The sequence below is a fragment of the Bombus bifarius genome, unplaced genomic scaffold (genome assembly GCF_011952205.1).
Source record: "Bombus bifarius isolate JDL3187 unplaced genomic scaffold, Bbif_JDL3187 scf7180000008321, whole genome shotgun sequence".
Lineage (NCBI taxonomy): Eukaryota > Metazoa > Arthropoda > Insecta > Hymenoptera > Apidae > Bombus > Bombus bifarius.
In genome coordinates, this window is record NW_022884591.1 from 587,685 (window position 1) to 606,143 (window position 18,459).

General features: G+C 34.9%; 1 protein-coding gene and 1 long non-coding RNA gene across 4 annotated transcripts in view; one reads left to right on the forward strand and one right to left on the reverse strand.

Moving 5' to 3' along the window:
* The window catches only part of LOC117212558 (polypeptide N-acetylgalactosaminyltransferase 5), a 40,019-nt gene extending 23,298 nt beyond the window's left edge, over positions 1-16,721 (reverse strand). For 2 of the 3 annotated variants that reach the window (XM_033457453.1, XM_033457451.1), the window contains exon 1: positions 16,589-16,721. The gene's annotated coding sequence lies outside the window, so the exon portion shown is untranslated. Of the gene's footprint in view, positions 1-16,013; positions 16,146-16,588 lie in introns of those variants that run through there. The other variant, XM_033457452.1, reaches the window with a different exon arrangement.
* On the forward strand, positions 16,378-17,210 carry LOC117212563. Its single transcript, XR_004488482.1, has 2 exons — positions 16,378-16,530; positions 16,603-17,210. It is a non-coding gene; the product is annotated as an uncharacterized LOC117212563 (long non-coding RNA).
* Positions 17,211-18,459: the final 1,249 nt, after the last annotated feature.

An 18,459-nucleotide genomic window follows, 5' to 3' on the forward strand; every position in this document is an offset into this window, starting at 1 on the left:
AATATATATCTAAATGTCTCACGTATAAATCATTATAATTCGAGGGATTATTAATTATAAGTAGATTTATATAGCCATGTCTGCGCCTAAATAAAAGCCAATATTAATTTTGGCAAATATACCTGTACGTTTTCAGTAATTGCGAAAACAGAAAATCCGAAATCCATCGTTTGCTGTAATTAATTCTACAAGAATTCTCGGGCCAACGTAGAATCGACAAAGTAACAGTTTTAAGACCGAGGAACTGGTAACTGTAGCCAAAAATAGTAGGGCTATCAGTTTCGTGCAATAGTTGCTAATGCTATTTAAGATCCATTTGTATTGACAAAATATGGATTTGCATGAACAGTCGCAGCCTGGTGATTAAGTCCGTGCGAAAGCATGTACAGAATGCATACAATATTCAACAAATATAAAATATAAAGTATCCAAAGTAAAATACTCGTTATAATATTTCGAGATAAAAATCTTTACTCTCGGCTTTTATCTCTTTCGTTTCAAAATGTAAATCTGCATATCCGCATGCACATGCACAAGTCTATTCACCGCTGTACCTTCTTATCTTTTTTTTTTTTTTTTTAAATATCTATTAAAATTACAATCAATTCTCGCGTTGAGAATTTTCAGTAATTTTTCTGGCGTGGCGCAGTAACGTGGCTGATTATTTATAATAAGTTAATACTTATTATAGATAAGTATAATACCTTCTTATCTTAACTTCTAATTTCCATATAGAAACGTACGAAATTGATAGGATGATGTTCATGCAAAATAAATTTTTGTTAGAAGCATTGACATTTTCGAATCTTGCTGTTGCGACTTTTCGCTGCTTTTCTTGCTTTGTAAGTGAATTTATAAAATAGTTTGAGAACCGTTGCCATACAAAATGGTACATGGGCTAATTTGCAGTTCGTTTCATCGCGTCGATGGGAATTAAAGTGAATCTGGTTTTACGGTGGCCAGCGGCGTACAGTTCGAAACGATTTAAACCGTAGGTAGCAGCGCGTGCATAGTTCGGAACAAATAATCGTACAAACGGGAATTATTCGATCGTTTACGTTGCCTCGATTGTTCGAGCAAAATTGCGTGCACCAGAGTGAATGGAAATCAACCTTCGAACGGCACTCGTTCCGTTTTCTGCTTTCACGTGTGCAACAGTCCTCGTGATGCTTTTAATGCGTTAATCGTGTCATTTTTCACTTTTTTTTTTTTTTTGAATACCTTTTTTTTTAATCGGAAAGCTTTTTCATGTAAACATATGATAGGAAAGAGTAATAAACGACAATTGAAATTTATGGCGACGGCTAGGTAATTAATTGGAATGCCGAAGCACGCGACTTTTCTCTAGAATTGGATGACATCGAATGGAAATATAAAATATTAAAACGTAGAGAAGAGAAGAAACTTCTTGTCTTATCATGTACTTCATTTCAACTTGGAATGCTTGAACATTCTCCGATTTAAAAAATTTAATCTCGAAAATATATTGTTTATCGTTTTATCATCGATAATGTTATGTAATGATATTGTTTATCGTTAATCTTAAAAAGCAAAAAAAAAAAGCAAAGAAAAAAAATAGAAAGCGATCATATGATGCTAATCGATAAAATACATGTTCTATATATAAAAGCGCAAAGTTCATTCCTCTATCAGAATTCTATTCTGGTTTCATTAAAATTGCGCAGGGGATCTGATGAATAATCAATGAATAATGAATTGATTAAATTGATTAAACGAAATAATTCTTAAGATAGCGAAATTATGCGACGTCATTTCTGATAACATAAAATATCGCAGATTAACAAAGATTAATTGAAATGTAAAATTGAATATCATTGTCAAGGGGCTAAAAAGATTATGCGTGTAACCATTTTTGATAAGATGAAATATTGAAAAACGTCTAATCCATCTTTCATCTTATTTACAATTATTATTAATAATAATATTTACAATTCACAATCGGACTTTAAGGATTTTCAAGTCACAGCTCGCGAAACAGCACCGAACACGCAGGCGCGCTTATAATGGGAAAGAATTAATTCTTAACATAATAAAAATTGTTCCGTGTCGGTCTTCAAGCTCGTGAAGAAACCGGACAGGACTGAACTGTTTCTGAATTTAAACGAAACGAGCATTCCGAACGCGGCGAGATAGCAGCCGGGAATAAAACTTAATGATACAACTTCCACTTTCATAAACGTGAAACTCTCACGTTGAATCCGGATCTCGAATGTTTGTGAAAATGAGTTTAGAGAGAATCGAATGACCGTTTAGATGGAAGAACAAAGAGTTGAATATCATTTCTTTTCGTTTAATTTCTATTCTGTATATTAAGTGGGAGATGTAACAAAACTTCGACGTTGTCTTTCGATTCGTCCGTTAAAAACATCGAGCTTGAAATTGAATAATGTAAACGTTATTATCTTGTATGAATTCTTTATGTCGCTTTCTTTTTCTGGGGACCCGAATTTACGTAAAATTCTATTCCACACACGAATCTGGCGTCTCGAAACACTCTTGCCTTGTTCCTCGAATTTCAACCACAAGACGATTCTACCTTGAAATTCTAAAAATCCTTCTCTTATATTTGCAATCCTGAGCTTGCACAAATTTCTCTCGCTCTAATTCATCCTTAAAAATTTTACATTTTCAAACTCTCCTTCCTAACGTTTGATACCAGAAATGATATTAATATCACAATTCTGAGCATCCAAACAGAGTCTTAAGAAACTATTAATGGCAGCACTATTTTGACATTAATGAACCACTTAATGACAAAATCCGCAATCACTTAGTTGCCAACCCAATATTATTACATATGCTTATGTGTATGTAGTTTATTAAATAATCTAACCTGCAATAACTGATACGTTTGGAAATGGGAATTATTTATATAAACGCAGATATTTCTTATCACAAGATAATGCTGTAATAGTATGATGTAATACAAAACATCATTTCAAAGTGTAATCATAATAAATAGATGGAAACGTAAATGACATTCTTTATATGTTTCTTTCATTTTCTGTGACTTTAAGCGTGACGCCTGTACAACGTGCACTTGAATTTTTAATAGATAATGCACCGATAAACCAACAATATTTCGACGCAATTACATGCACATAGCAAATGCATGCTTCAAACAACATCATGCGATCGCTGTGTGTAGTATAATCTCATTATTCTTTATCGAGGTGTTTATAAAACTTATTTAAAAGATATCTAAATCTGGCTAATGGACTTATTCAATGGACAGCAAATGAAATATCGTAGAAGCTTGTAAAGGAAATTTCAGAGAATTCGTTATAAAGAACAAATATGTGAAAAGCTTCACAATGTTGAAATGGAATTATGAGCTTAAGAACGATTGGAATATCCAGTTCATTAAGAACCAGGTAATATACGTATAATTTATCACATTATAAATACACCAACTTCCTTAAACTACATGAGACATAGTATACATAGTAATTGGAAGAAATAGTGACGCAAACAAATTATTAAGCGAATCTTCCGAGTTTTCTTTCCTAAGAACACAATGTTGAAGAAACGTTGCAACGTTAACCCTTCACGGATTGATAAAAACATTTTGATTCGTTCAATTCTTTATGAAATTACTTTATGAAATTCTTATGAAAATTACCAAGGAAACGCTTTGGTTTATTCTATTCAAATTGATTCAGAATGATACTCAAAGTGTATCACGAAAAGAGAAGAACGTATCTGATGAAAACCATGCCAAAGCATTAGAAATTTGTCAAAAAAAAGATCGTAAGACTGTAAATCGTAGATGGCAAAGAGCGTATAATTCTAGTTAAATTTTCCTCAGCTTTCGCTCGGAATTTTTCCAACAACCTAACAACGTGTACTTCGAAACACATTTGTCAAAATCGAAATTTAATTAATCGATCGATGCTTCAACACGACCGATCAAAGCATCGCTAGGATCGATCATAGATCACAAGCAGGATGTTTCGTCAGAAATATCGGTCAGAAGTTGAATTCAACAAACGCAATTTCCATTTCTCTGTTTCATCCTGGTGATGGATGTTCGGCCACTTTCGAGGCACGTCTCATCCGTTCCGCAGCGAATTCGGTCGAGAGTTTCGCGCTGTGTTTCTCTCGCCGGGCGGCTGCAATAACTTTTCCTAAACCACGTACAAAACGTTCATGCTGGACGCGTTATGGATTTTACAAAAGAGCTTTCCAGCTTGCCCGTGGCGCGACGACGTCCTATCGATATATCGTTTCCACGCCTATAACTCCCTTCTTCGATCTCGATATAACTTCGAATTCTCGATCAACCCCTTTCATCCCTTCTGGAACAACGATTTCTTTTGTGCGATTTGTGAAAACGTAATGCATTGGAAGAACGTTTTCTCTAAAAGGGTTTCAAAGTACTTCGTAATAGTCGTGTGTGCGTGTGTGTATATATATGTATATAAATATTGCGAAAGTAATAGAACTTACGACCACAATGGAACTCATTTAAATTTTAGTAATTTCAAGTTTATCAATCAGATCTAACGTCTGTAAATTCGGATACTGAATCCGTGAGCAGACAGACAATTCGCATAATTGGAATTACAAATTCATCGATTTCCTCCATCGTCTATTGCTTTTCATTTCTATTTTATGGAAGTTTACGTCTGGATATCTGAAATCCAATAGTCAGGTGTCCATTTGAGTGAATAAATGAAATTTTACTGCATGCGGAACAAACGAAGAATCTTTAAAGAGCGTTTGAAACTGTCATGTGAATCCTTGAGACGATCGAACAACGAGCGTGTATGGTGATCGCGATCTAAATCTAAATTCCACTCGCTTAATTGTGAATTGAAGGATTCGAATCTAAAGATTCAAGAATTTCAATGATCTCGTATATCAACATAGCGAAAGAAGTGCGCTAGCGACTATAATAAAATTTCTCACATTTAGATAAGTATGTAGATTCAATCCAGGAATTCAATTAATCATGCACCAACCGTAATTTCATCAAATTAAATGAAATTTATGTAATTGGGTTTCTACTGTAATCGTCAGTACATATCGATCCAATATTCGTATTTCTGCAATTTTACAGGCTCACGAAAGTATTCGTACACCTTGTAGACACCTTTTCTGAATATCCAATGTATGTTATCCATTATATTAATAAACCTCAATATTTGCTACCTTTTATACGCTTAAAATGACTATTTATACTGTACACTGACTTTTTAATAAATAAATGTCTGCGATAGATATATCGTAACTCATGCGTGCATTTGCAGACAGATTTCAAACTTTATCGATACAACCATCGTAGTCCTGTCTCATTACAGTGCTAACGAGACTTTCCAAAAAAATTTCTACGGTAAAAAATTTCTGTGGTAAATTTTTCAAATATCCTCATCAGTCGGTGTATACTTCGCAGCGTACATTTTAAAAACACATTTTCGAGCTTGCTTTCGGGGAATTACTAAACAAATCCGGGGATTTGTCATTGTTTAAGAGCTAACGGTTCAATAACGCACCAGCGTGCATCGTAAATGGGGCAACGTGCTACTTTGTTCCCTTCGAGACATCGATTTTCCATCGACGGAATCGCGGTGAATCTTAAACGACGTTGCTGGGAGCTGGAGCACAAGTTTCTAATGTACCGTGCCGTATTTTCTGCCGGTGAAACTAGGTGTTGCTAGAAAATTAAACGCGAATTGCAAGGGCAACTTTGTCTCTCTGTGCCCCTCTGGAAAGCGAATTGATTTTATTACGCGAATCTTGCGATTCATCTCGAGTATCCTACCTTTTATCACGTTTGTATCTTTGCTTTTGGATAACAAAGCAAAGTTGTGACAAAGTTACTTCAAGTATGTCGTAGTATGTATATAATGAACAAATATCCTCAACTTTTATGTATTCTGAGGAAATCTATAATTGAGTGTCCTTTCTTTTTTTTTTTTTTTTTTTTTATAGGAATAGTTTCAAACTCTGCGACCTATTTTTCTCAAACTATTGAAGGAATTTCAATTAAAGTTCCATTCGCCCGGATAAATGATTTTACTGTGAGCTTCTCAGAAGAAAAGCTTTCTATTGGACAAAACGATTGGTTGGATATGTTTTTTCTTTCAATGCAGGCGTTGTCTTCTAAATTCCTTTATTCAGAATGTTCAACAATCTGTTTCGAATTGCCGTGCCAAATTTCTATTGAATTTGTATCTCTATATGTTGAAAACACGAACATTAAAAACGTCAAGAACAGGCCAGGGATTTATTAATAAACACTTTATTATTCATTTCCGAAATAGAAAACTATTCTGTATCTGTGACTTGGAAAATTAAGAGAGAAAAGAAGAATTTTGCTGGTTCAGGAAAATATTATATATGCAAAATTAACGATAATACGTATTTTCAAGTTTCCTGTCACGGAAGTATTCTAGAAACGTAACTAACGATAACAACGCTGTTGTATCATTTATAAATAAACGACAATATTATTACAATTTTTCCAGATACGAAACACCGCAACAGAACCGTAAATCGAAGCGAAGGATATGAATCAACGAAACGTGCCGATAGAAGCTACATGCGAACAATAAATAAAATTCGAAATAACATTTCTCGCAAACAACGCGAATCACGTTTCGATTAAATTTTCTGCACATATTTATCACGCCATTCGAAAAACCATTCCCATTCTCGATTGACTCTGAAAATGCCATTTCGCCAAAAAAATAAAATTTCACTCAATTAAAACACAGAAGAGGAAGAAAGACAGAGAAAATATTATTTCGTGACTGTCCAATTTATTTTCGCGTGAGGATCCACTCCATTTCCGGTTGCTGCGGCACGAAATGAGCCGTAAAGCAAGGCCGATCCAATATACGCGAGAGAATTCATGGCAAAGCATCCTCGGGAGCGATGCAATTCGCGACACGAGTGCTCCTGGCGTAATTAACTCGCGCGACGATTCAAGTCCTCGCGTCCGTTCATTGTTTGGCCCGCGAATGAAATTCTTCCATTGAAAATCGCGTCTGCCCGCGTCATTCCATTCGTTCTTCGTCCCGACCGAGTAATTTATCGACGAAGAAACCGGCTAACGTCGTCGCGAAGGTGATAAAACTAGGTTAAAATAATATGCACGCGAGGCCTTTATTAAGTATCGTTACTTTGCAGTATAATATATGTGTATATGCGAGAAAATGTCGCTTTGCAGATACGCTTTTACGATATGGAATATACAAGGTGTCATAGAAAATAGTTGGACTTTATTACGATGCTTCAATTGTTCACGTGTCGAGCTTGTTCTTAGTTCAAGACGGGCTTTTAACATTATAAGAAAAATTTAACCACATGAAATTGTAACGAGAAACCGCTAATATTAATAACAATTCTTTCTTATTTTTGTCAAATTTGAGAAATTTGTTAACCATAGAAAAATATGATTCGGTTGAGAATACCTTTAAAAGTTCATAATATTCACCGCAAGGAATACTAAATGTTCGATCAATATTTTTGTCTAATTTCTTATAGGAATATTTATTCTCTTTTTATTTTTATTTTCTACTTTTCTAAGAAAAGATACTGCGTATACGGTGTGTTAAAGAGCAAGGTATTCTAGATATTAAGACAACGCAGAAAGTTTAAACGACGTTTCTGTATAGAAATTTTCCTCGTTGTCTTGATGTCTAAATTCATGCTTTATAAATATTGCCTATTTTTGTTTAACATCCTGTATATGCAGAAATTGGGCGTTTATCAAGACGCTTTATATCTGATGAATCTCATATGCTCACACTATACTTTTCATTAAAGTCGCTCACGTACATATTTAAGGTACGTAAAATAAACGACGATGTGCACCGCCTGTGGTGTGCAAGCCAATGGCTTGAACTAAAGCTCGCACAAAAACAGGGTAGCATAGAATGAACTATGATAGTACAGGTAGTAGTTGCAATAATTCTTCTTTTTTCTAAATCATGCCTGAAAAACTAAATATGTGTATGTGTATTAATATCTCTCAAAAAGTAAAATAATATTATCAATCGTTAATTAATTTTTATTCCTTTCAATAAATATAAACTTTCGCAATTTTATAGCTGTCACTTTTTAACACCGCGTGTATTCACGACTAAAAGCTCTCGTTTGCACAGGTGTTAATAATAAAAGATAAATATTTGCTTACGCGTGGTGCTATATTATTTGCAAAAATAATACATGGACTGAAATGGAGTTCGTTATCATGTCATTTAACAAAAATAAATATTGCTAGATTATACTGAAGATACAATTTACATTATAATCGAATTTCGCATGTAATAATAATTATAGTAATATAACTATAGCAATAATAATAATGTAATGATAATAATATAAAAATAAAAAAAATATATATATACAAATACACACATATCAACGAAACAAGTATTGTCAATATTTATCTCTTACTAATAAATAATATTTTCTTTCATAACGCGCAGTTAGCATTACACTTCCCTGACCAACCATTATCTTTAACATTTCCTCAGTTCCGTATCGATCGATTCGTATTCACAGTTTCTATATCGTAGTTTTGATAATATAATCCTTCACTATGGTGCAATTTTTAAACCTCTTATCTCGCACTCTAAATTCGTAACGCCGGAAGTATTATATTTCTAATTATGCTGGCGAACCTCGACAATACAAGCGATACAATGAAGATCGCAGTATCATACGAATACCGTTATTACGCGCCGTTTTATACGGGTCACAAAACCGGCAGAAACCTTTCCGGGTAATAGCGACTAAATTAACAACGGAATTTATACAGGAAATGTGTCGAATGATTGTATATCTTTTTTTAAATGCTCTGCGGATTAGTTGGAATATCGCGACGCACTATCACGCATACTGCAACCCAAATTTGTACAATACTATTGTATCTTTCCTGATTATTATAATATTATCGTATCTTGCTTTTTTATTATTTTTCTTAGGTACCGGGAAAAATTCGCGAGGATTTCCAGGAGCAAAATCAAATATTCCGAATCTTTTCGTAACGTAATTTCATTTAACGCTATAATTACTATTTACTTTGACAACTCTGTTCTGCAAGCTCGTGTATTTCTTCGTTGTAAAAAGCTCGACATTTACTTGCAAAACTCGAACTAACTGATGTTGATTCGACCTGTGTATCATTTTTAAAATTGTTAATTAATTGTCAAAGAAGCTTGACACTGATCAAGAATAGGTGGTAGTTAGAGAGGACAGATCTGGATTGTAAGGAGGATGTGGTCGAAATTGTTATCTGACATATTTTATTTTTTGACAAATTGAAAAAGGAACACGAAGCCGAGTGTTATCGTGTAAAGAAAGACCATCTTTCTTACTTTTGAGTGGCGGTTGAACTTTTTTGAATTGCATACCAACTGCATAGATCAAAGTTTCCGCTGATATTAAACTTTATGCATTATATTTAGAAATCACTGACCGAAATTCCATGTTAGTTTATAGTTAACAAAAAAAATATAGCCGCGCTAACTTTTCCTAATGTTTACATAATGTAAATATGTATATACAGGGTGGTTGGTAACAGGGTGGTACAAGCGGAAAGGGGGTGATTCTACGCGAAAAAAGAAGTCGAAAATATAGAATAAAAATTTTTCGTTCGAGGCTTTGTTTTCGAGAAAATCGACTTTGAATTTTCGCTCGGTACGCGTGCACTTTATCGCGTCTCGTTATAACGGATCTCACTGTAGATCGTTGTCTCGATGGAAAAATTAAAAAAAAATTTTTATTCTATATTTTCGACTTCTTTTTTCGCGTAGAATCACCCCCCCCCCCCCTGCTTGTACCACCAGTTACCAACCACCCTGTATATGCATTTTATGTGCGTGCGTACGTGTGCTGAAGTAAGAAAATTTGTTTAGTTCAAAGCTAACTGTAATATTAATTGCAAGATTGGATATACTTCCGGTGTACTTGACTCTAGTAGTCACTTAAAATTTTCGCGCGCTAATTTAGGCACATATACACTACCATGCAAAGCTATGTATCAAATAAAATTGCTTTTACAAACGAATAATAAATATAAAAACGCTTGATGTTTATTTTTAAATTTATTGTTAATTCCATTTTAATGAGGAACATCGATTAATTCGAAATAATTAATATTTCTTATTTTTATTATTTATCATCCTACGTTTAATATTTCAAACAATTTTTCAAAATCAAGACAAGCTGCAAATAAGTATGTTCATAAAGACGAGATTCGAGGACTCGTGTCTTTTTGCACTATATAGAAATATTTCCTAGCTATAATTGCTATTACTATTATTATTCATAATTTACTCTGTATTTCATAGATATACATATTTCTACCAATGGATTTTTCCTACAGATATAATACATACATGAATTATTAGATTCCTATCATAGATGGTCTAAGACTTCGCACACTACTACATGTATAGCATTTGCAAAGTAGTAGAAAGAATCACGTTTTCTGGTATCTACAATCACATGATAAACACAAACTGACAATACAAATTAGCCAACTAATTTTCTTAACATCTCAAGCTTTCCTAACTTCTAAAAGTCCCTAGCGATCAATGAAATGCAGAAAGAAGAGGGGGAGGGGCGAGCAGAAGAGAAAAAGGAAAGAGGCCCAAAAAAGGCTGCCACTAAACAGCTATTAAATGCACGAAATGATAAGAAGCACGGGGCTATCGTATATAAGTGGTATACCTAATTTATCGATCCATACAGTGTATCAAGCATCCCGCATATACGCGAGACTATAATGTTCGAGCACGTAGTGTTACAAATCCAATCACAAGAGGTCCGCGTGACTCGTTGAAAGCCGCGATCGTGTGGGTCGAGTGTCGTGAACAATTCTCGTTACAGTACAACGAGCAGTCTTTAAAGGCTTCTCGTGCGAGCATCGATAAACTGCACATATGTACATGCGAACCATGTTTTCATAAAGCTCGCTTAGGCTTATTTGCTTTTGCAAACATACCTTATAGTTCAAACGTATCGGTCCATCATCTTCGTTTTTTGCTTTGAAACATGAGACCGAAATTTGATCAAATCGTCGTCGAAACTTCCAGAGTACGACATTCTAGGAATTTTAACGCCGAGGCTAACGATGCATTTCTGGATTACCATATCAGACTGATTTATGAAAGTTTATGAATATTCATCGAAGAACATTTTTACTTATCTTATGCGTATTAATACAATTTTTCGAAAGTTCGTTAACATCGTAATGAGATACGATTATCCTAGTTATGTTGTTAAAGTATGAAACAAATATAAAAATGTATATAAATGTTATTCTATTACATGTATTTCGTGTAAGTCACAAAAGTAATTTATGCATCATCCATTGGTACCAGAACGGTCTCACGAATATATATGACATAATACTTATTTAATAAAATGTCTGATTAGCTGATCAAATACTTCTGTGACGTTTACCAAATGTACGCCTGCAATAAATGTTTTACAACTTCTCCGTACCTACACATTTCTTCTAAACTCCATAATTCTAAACCATAATAATGATGAGCTAGTCAAGTCTCAAAATCTTTAGTATAACGTACCAAAGAAACAAAAGCGAAATGTACTAATCAAGCTTCAAGATCTTTTGCATAATACATAACCTCTATATTTATAAAATCTCTTTATAGTAACAGATAAATATGTATTATCCCCGGCCTATTGTATGATAAAGACATGAAAAATAAATAGAAAAATTGGAGGTTATTCGTGCCAAGTTAGTTATTGCGCGTACATCTGTAAATGGTTAATTGTCATCATGGTCGCGAATTTTACGACGCACTACCAGCGTAGTAGCTATGGCGTAGCACAGGTTTCTAAGAGGATTCCAGTGAAATCGCTTGTTTCAGATAAAAAATAATACGCGCCGCTTATCCGCCGATTACGAAAGACCTGTGCGTGCACGTCCACGTAAAAGACTTCGTGAATTTACAAATTACTCTTTTCACTCAATGCACGTTTTGTTCACGGTTTATTTCACTCATGAAAGTCGTCATCGTCGTCGTCTCGCGGCCCGTTTCGTTCTCTCCCTCCCATCGTTTTTCTTTGTCGAATGCATCACAGCACTTGCGACTGTCGCGACACACCGGCTTACCTTAGCGTTAATGTTTCACGTTCGAGAGCCCTTCGCGTGAATTAAACTACATTACTCATTGCTTTGTTAAAGGATAATTTGCTGGACAAAGCAAAGTTAGTTTCATAAAAAGAATAATTTAATTTTGTAAGAAAAATTGTATTTCGTACTTAAGGTACTAATGTATCGAACACAATCTGTGCTACATGGATCATTAATAGTTAATACACGTGGCTTGAATTGAAAAGCATACGAAATGTGTTGATATTTTGACAAATTTAACTTTAATATTTTTTAACAAGCTTTTTCTTGAGAATTATGTAGTATTAGTATACATGGAATAATAGGTTTAGGTGGAACACCCTTCAAGAGTTCTTGTTACTACTTAGATGTTAGCAGAAACAAATCCTATTAAATTAGGTTATGAATTCGGTGTGTTTCACCTTAAGCTTATGATTTATACTGGTAATTTGAGATGACATTTTTTTAGGTTAATTAAGGTAATTATTTGTAGTATTCCTTTTTGTGTCAATATTTGGATAATATTCTCTACAGCTTTATGAAGGCGTGAGCTCAACGGGAAATAAAAATATTTTTATGATATTGTTTTGCATTCTTTGTATCGTTGGATTTATTTTTTATTATCTAAATTCCTCTTTTATCTTCCGTATTTAAATTGTGGAGTCGAAGTAACTTTTTGTTAACCGTAATAAATTAAATGTATGAAACTGTTTGATAGAATTTTATTTTCAGTTATAAATGAAAGATAGTTAATAAATATTGAAAAAATAAAACGAAACACGTATATTCAATTTTTTAAATTACATTTGTTTTCAATAAATTATCACAAAATATTTTTCACTAGCTAGCACCTGCAATCGAAATACCCTGCGACGAATATCGTTCGACACGTATCGAATTCAAAAACGAGGCGGATGTAGTGCATAAAATATGAGGTTAGTCGACATTTCACCGTTTCGTGCATAATTAAGGCGAGAAACAGAGAAGGGAATACGTTCTAACAATAAAATCTTACCGCAATTGCTTGGAACCACTTAATCTCATCGCGCGATGCTACAGCCGGGTTTAAAACGGATTAATTAGCAACGTTTAATAACTATATTCTTCCTGGCGTCCATAAAAAGAAAAATCCTTTTAGAACCAATTATACAGCAAGCTTGAATTGAGTCAGGACGTCCCATTTCCAAATAGACGACAATGAAATATTCATTTCGGTATAAATGGCAGATATTAACCTTATCTATTGCCTGATATAAAATTATCGAAGATCGTGGTAGTTGTAGAAATTAGTATCTATTAATGGATCTTATCTTATCAAATATTAAAAATTAATCAGTGCATCTTTCCCAAAAATATTCTTCGTTTTTTATGTTATCAAAATCAGGGACTTTTTTTGTAACTGGATCGTCTAAAAGCAATATATATATTCAGTTACGAAAGCAATATATATATATAGTGACTCAAGAAAGTATTTGAACATTTATGGAAACTTTTTACAAATATATTATGCAAAACATTAAAAAATTGTATTAGTACTATAATGAGACACGACTACCGTGATTATATTGGTGAAATTTGAAATGAATCTGAAAATGTATATAGAAATTACAAGATATTTGTTGCAAACATATAGATACTTAACAAAAGTAGACAAATTATTTGTACATCCAATTTTTCCACTATATTAGTAAGATATAGTATTCAATTTGACTATCTTCATTTCCTATTATGTGTTTCAGATGGCTGTTCACACTGTATATTAATTTTTAACAAAATATATGTTTGAAATAAATATTTTGTAATTTTGAGCCATGCCTCATTATAGTACCAATGAAGTTTTAAAAAGTTTCCCATAACGCACATGATATACCTATCCGCAAGTTTCCCTTGCAAAGTTTTCGAATATGTACTTCCGTGAACTACTATAAATGCCGATACTATGTTCTAAAAAGATAATGCTGTTATTCTAACCTCTGAGATAAACGAGATTTACCGAGCCGCTGCGCACGATGCGCCCCCAATTTTCCAAATTCCTGAACTGCACGCTATGCCGGCAGGAAATTTCATCATAACGTGATTAGCCGAACGCAAATCGTTCGTGTATTTATCGTTAGCATTACAAAGCGCTGCTTCAAAGTAAAATATGCTAATCATTGGCATTATCAGGTGTATGGGATTCCGTGAATGCCATCTCGGAACGACAAAACGTGATTTTAACACGTTAGCCCCGCGATCACGTTTTCCAAGACTATTACCGCAATGGCAATCGTTTGTTCTAACTGCACATAGGGGTCCGGCCGATCGGTACACGTGTCCTTGCAGGTCGAATAACGTATCGTCTTGAACTGGCCAATTCACTCATCAACCGACGAGAGAGAACTTTACATGGCCAGACCTTTCACTCGTTTTATTAATCACCACCGAGGTATGCTGCATTTACCTATTTAACGTTCTTCGATGGAAAGAACCGGCTTTGTCTTCATGAATTATTTATCCATCCGTTAATGAAGGTTATTCGCGGCGAACCGCCGCGGTATAGATCGTACGTTATTCCACGTAAGGACAGGAAAAAGAAATTATTATTGTTCGACATTTTCACGCGTGCTTCGAAGCTCTTATATCTCTGGTGGGCGGGCAAAAGAGTGTAAGTGTCAGAAGTATTAGTTTTACAGTTTAAAGTCCAAAGTAAGGTTAGGTGTTAGATTTACAGGATATATAATTAGAATATCAGGTAAAAGAGCGAGAAAGAAATGAAACTGACCTGTACCAAAAGACCAAAAGACAACAATACGGACGATATTAGCGTATTTATTCCGTTGATCAAAATCTGACTTACATAACGTATGTACCCTTTCGTCCATCCATCAAATATATTGTCTACGAATTTTTATATCTCAATTTTGCTCTCGTCTCAATAGATAAAGATTCTTAAAAAGGAAAATAAGAAATCGTGTGTATTAATGTTTCTTTTTGATCTTAGATAAGATTAGAGAATTTGTTAATTACAAAAAAAGAAAAAAAGAATAATTAGATTGAAAATGAGTCAAGGGGCAAGGGTTAATACATTATGGGGATTCGATGGAAGACCTTGGGAATACAGTAAAAGACGAGCAGGTGTGCCGCATTCCTTTAAACGGAATACCGACATAGCCGGTAGAATAAGATTACTCGCTTCACGACCGGACTGGCAAGAACGAGATGGAATCCGCGCGGTACGGTTCTACGGTGAATCGGAAATGCGTAACGCACGCCGCACTAAAACGATATATGTGTACTTAATAGGTGAAAACGATATAGAGAGGCCGTAAAATCAGTGGGAAATCGAAGGTTTATACGTTTCGACTGTTTCGAAATGTGTAATTTGAGATGTATTTGAGAAGATACGGGCCACGAGACCCTATCAGGACTGGCAGAGATGCAAATCTGAAGTACTATTTCTTCTTGTCTCTTTCAAAAGTATACTATGATATCGAATAAAGTACATAGCGTGAAAGTATGCTATAATAAGTTTAAAACGTACAAGCTAATTTTCATTAATACAATCACTATTATTAAGCGACAACGACAACGTAATACGGAACGATTTTAGTAAAAGATTGTGAGATAAACATCAACCCACAAGATCTAAAATGGTTCAAGAAAATGTGTATATTACTTGCGGTTGTATCAATGGATGTTCCGTAAATGCTTTGATATACAATTTCCGTATATCTATTGTATCCACCAAATAGCCAACACACATCATTGCAAAAGTCGCATAATTAGTTGCGTAGTCGCGTCTACGCGAAGAAACTGTCCCGTCTATACCTATATATACCTATCCACGCAGCACCGTTACATTGCAACACCACATGGTCGAGTATCGGTCGCGTGACACGAGCTAAAAAGATATTACCCAGTTTTATCCTCGGTCGAGACCGCGCTCTTTCGATCGCTGTTTGGCTAGCCTCCGTTTCGCCCTCGGTCTCGTTTTCGTCCCGGGCAACACTACGTGATATTACTTGGTGAAATAAACGACCGTCGAACTTCGTGCTCTACGAGGCACCACATAAAAGTCTGTTATTAGAAGCCCATAGTGGAAATAGCCGGCGTGGAAGTCATCTCGGCACGTAACGAGGTATCGATACGTCACTGCGATCCCGGACGCACGTATAGGTATATTCACGCGATCTTTTTTTGTAATGCTATACACGCGAATGAAACGTTTCATGGAGCACCGGACTGTTTGTGGCAACATGAAAAGAAAGCGGGACGAGGAATGCAACACACACGACGTAGTGATGGATCAGACTGGCGAGAGACGCCAGGTGCTAGAAGCAAACGATCGGTCAAACTTCTCTCTCGAGATGACGACGGCGATGAATGCACTTCACACGACGGCGTTCTACATGACACACGCGGTTCTCATGACTGTAAATATCTACTTTTCGTAAGCAACGACTGATTAGCACGAATTTCATTGATACACACCTCTTATGACCTAGTAACAAGAACGCCTCCAGGTGCACATCCCGTACATCGCACATACGTGTACATCCGACACTGCAGAGCCACTGAAAGCAGCGCCGAGGTTAGGCTATCGTAGTGGGGACACCTGTTCGACATCCGTAGCAGCACTTTCTACGCTCTGACGACGGTGCGTGGCCTCCCGATATCGATAGTGGCCACGATCGCCGATATACGCACTATCGAGAGCTCCCGTCGACCGAATCGAGATTTATCGGACGCGAACAATTGAAGTCTTCGACTCCATTCACGCTCGACTCGTTCTCATTGATTCCACTGAGACGATCGGCGCACCTCTTGTGACTGCTACAGGAATTACTGTAGTCGTTTCTGTAATCGTATGTGGGTCAGTAACGAAGTTTGAAACATTCAGGCATGGATACATTTTTATAAATCGATTCTTTCGAACATAAAAAAATGAAAAAGATAAATTGTACATATAATACCAGATGGGGTTGCCAATAAGGGATTTCTACGTCTCAAATTTGGTTAAGATTTTAATATCGCATATTTACGAAATTTTCGTTTCATCGTTTATATAGCAGTTTTTAAACGCTGGATAGGATTAAACGTATTACAAAGATAATTCTGAAATTATTTCTTTCTCCATTTTTCGTTATTTTTAGTATGTATTTCGTTTAGATATATGTACATATCTATGGTCAATGTCTATATATAGAATTAATGGAAAATTTAATTAGTGGTAGTAGAAATACAATTTTGTATGTATAAAAAATTCTGTCACTTGATCTTTCTTTTAGTTTTAATTGTGATACATTCAAGCACGATGTACGCTTTATATTTTATTATATATGTAATTTTTTCGTAACTATCTTATCTTCTGAAGGTAAAGTATGATTTTTCTTTCAATATCTATCTTACCATAAACAGAAGACACTGTATAGAAATTATAGTATCTTTTTTAAACATGTAATTACGTTATTATTTTGGATATAACCATTTACTAAGCATGTACATAGATAAAAATAAAAAATAAATCATATGTCGCGTTCTGAAATACCGATCTAGAAAATCGGAGTGTTTCTTATGCCCTCTGTGAATTGCTACGACGAATATAGGAATTATATTTAATGCAATCAATGAAAGAAATAAAATGCATGTTAGTAAAATGAGGTACGAGTCGAAAACTCGCAATTCTATATAGAATAAAGAATAAAGAAAGCGATAAATATGGACTTGGCGCTTACGGAGCATCGCATCACGTTCTGTAATACCGACCATTCAGAGGTATTACTACGCTCTCTATAATTTATGACATAGAGTCGGGTGTAATTAGCCTACTTAAACGCAGACCATTTATTTAAATAAAATTTTAATTAATGCTCGATTAAGTTAGTTTCTAGTGGTTAAATTCATGTATCTGAATGTGAAGTACCATTTTATGAACGAGAAATCGTAAGTAACAAAGAGAATCAATGAGATCTTATTATATGAATTTCAGTCATATGAACTATTTATTCCGCGACATTTTATATAGTCGATTATAAGAAACTTATTAAGCCGTTCGTGAAACTACCATTGATTTCTAACATCGTAGATCGGACTTGTTCGATAGCATGCGAAATGAAGCGGTTTGCGAACCGCAAAATATTCATTGGAAAGGCGTGACAGGTTTGCACGAGTAAAAATAATTGACTCGTACAATCGGATATACATTTTATTGGTCCAGCTGTTCAACTACATAGAACTATTTATAAAACTTTTACAAAATGCTCAACGCTTCGTAATGGGAGACCTTGCGTATTTCCTTCTCTCTTCCCCTCTTCCTCTTCAATCGTCTCGTATTTTAAAAAGTAAAGAAGTTACGATTTCCC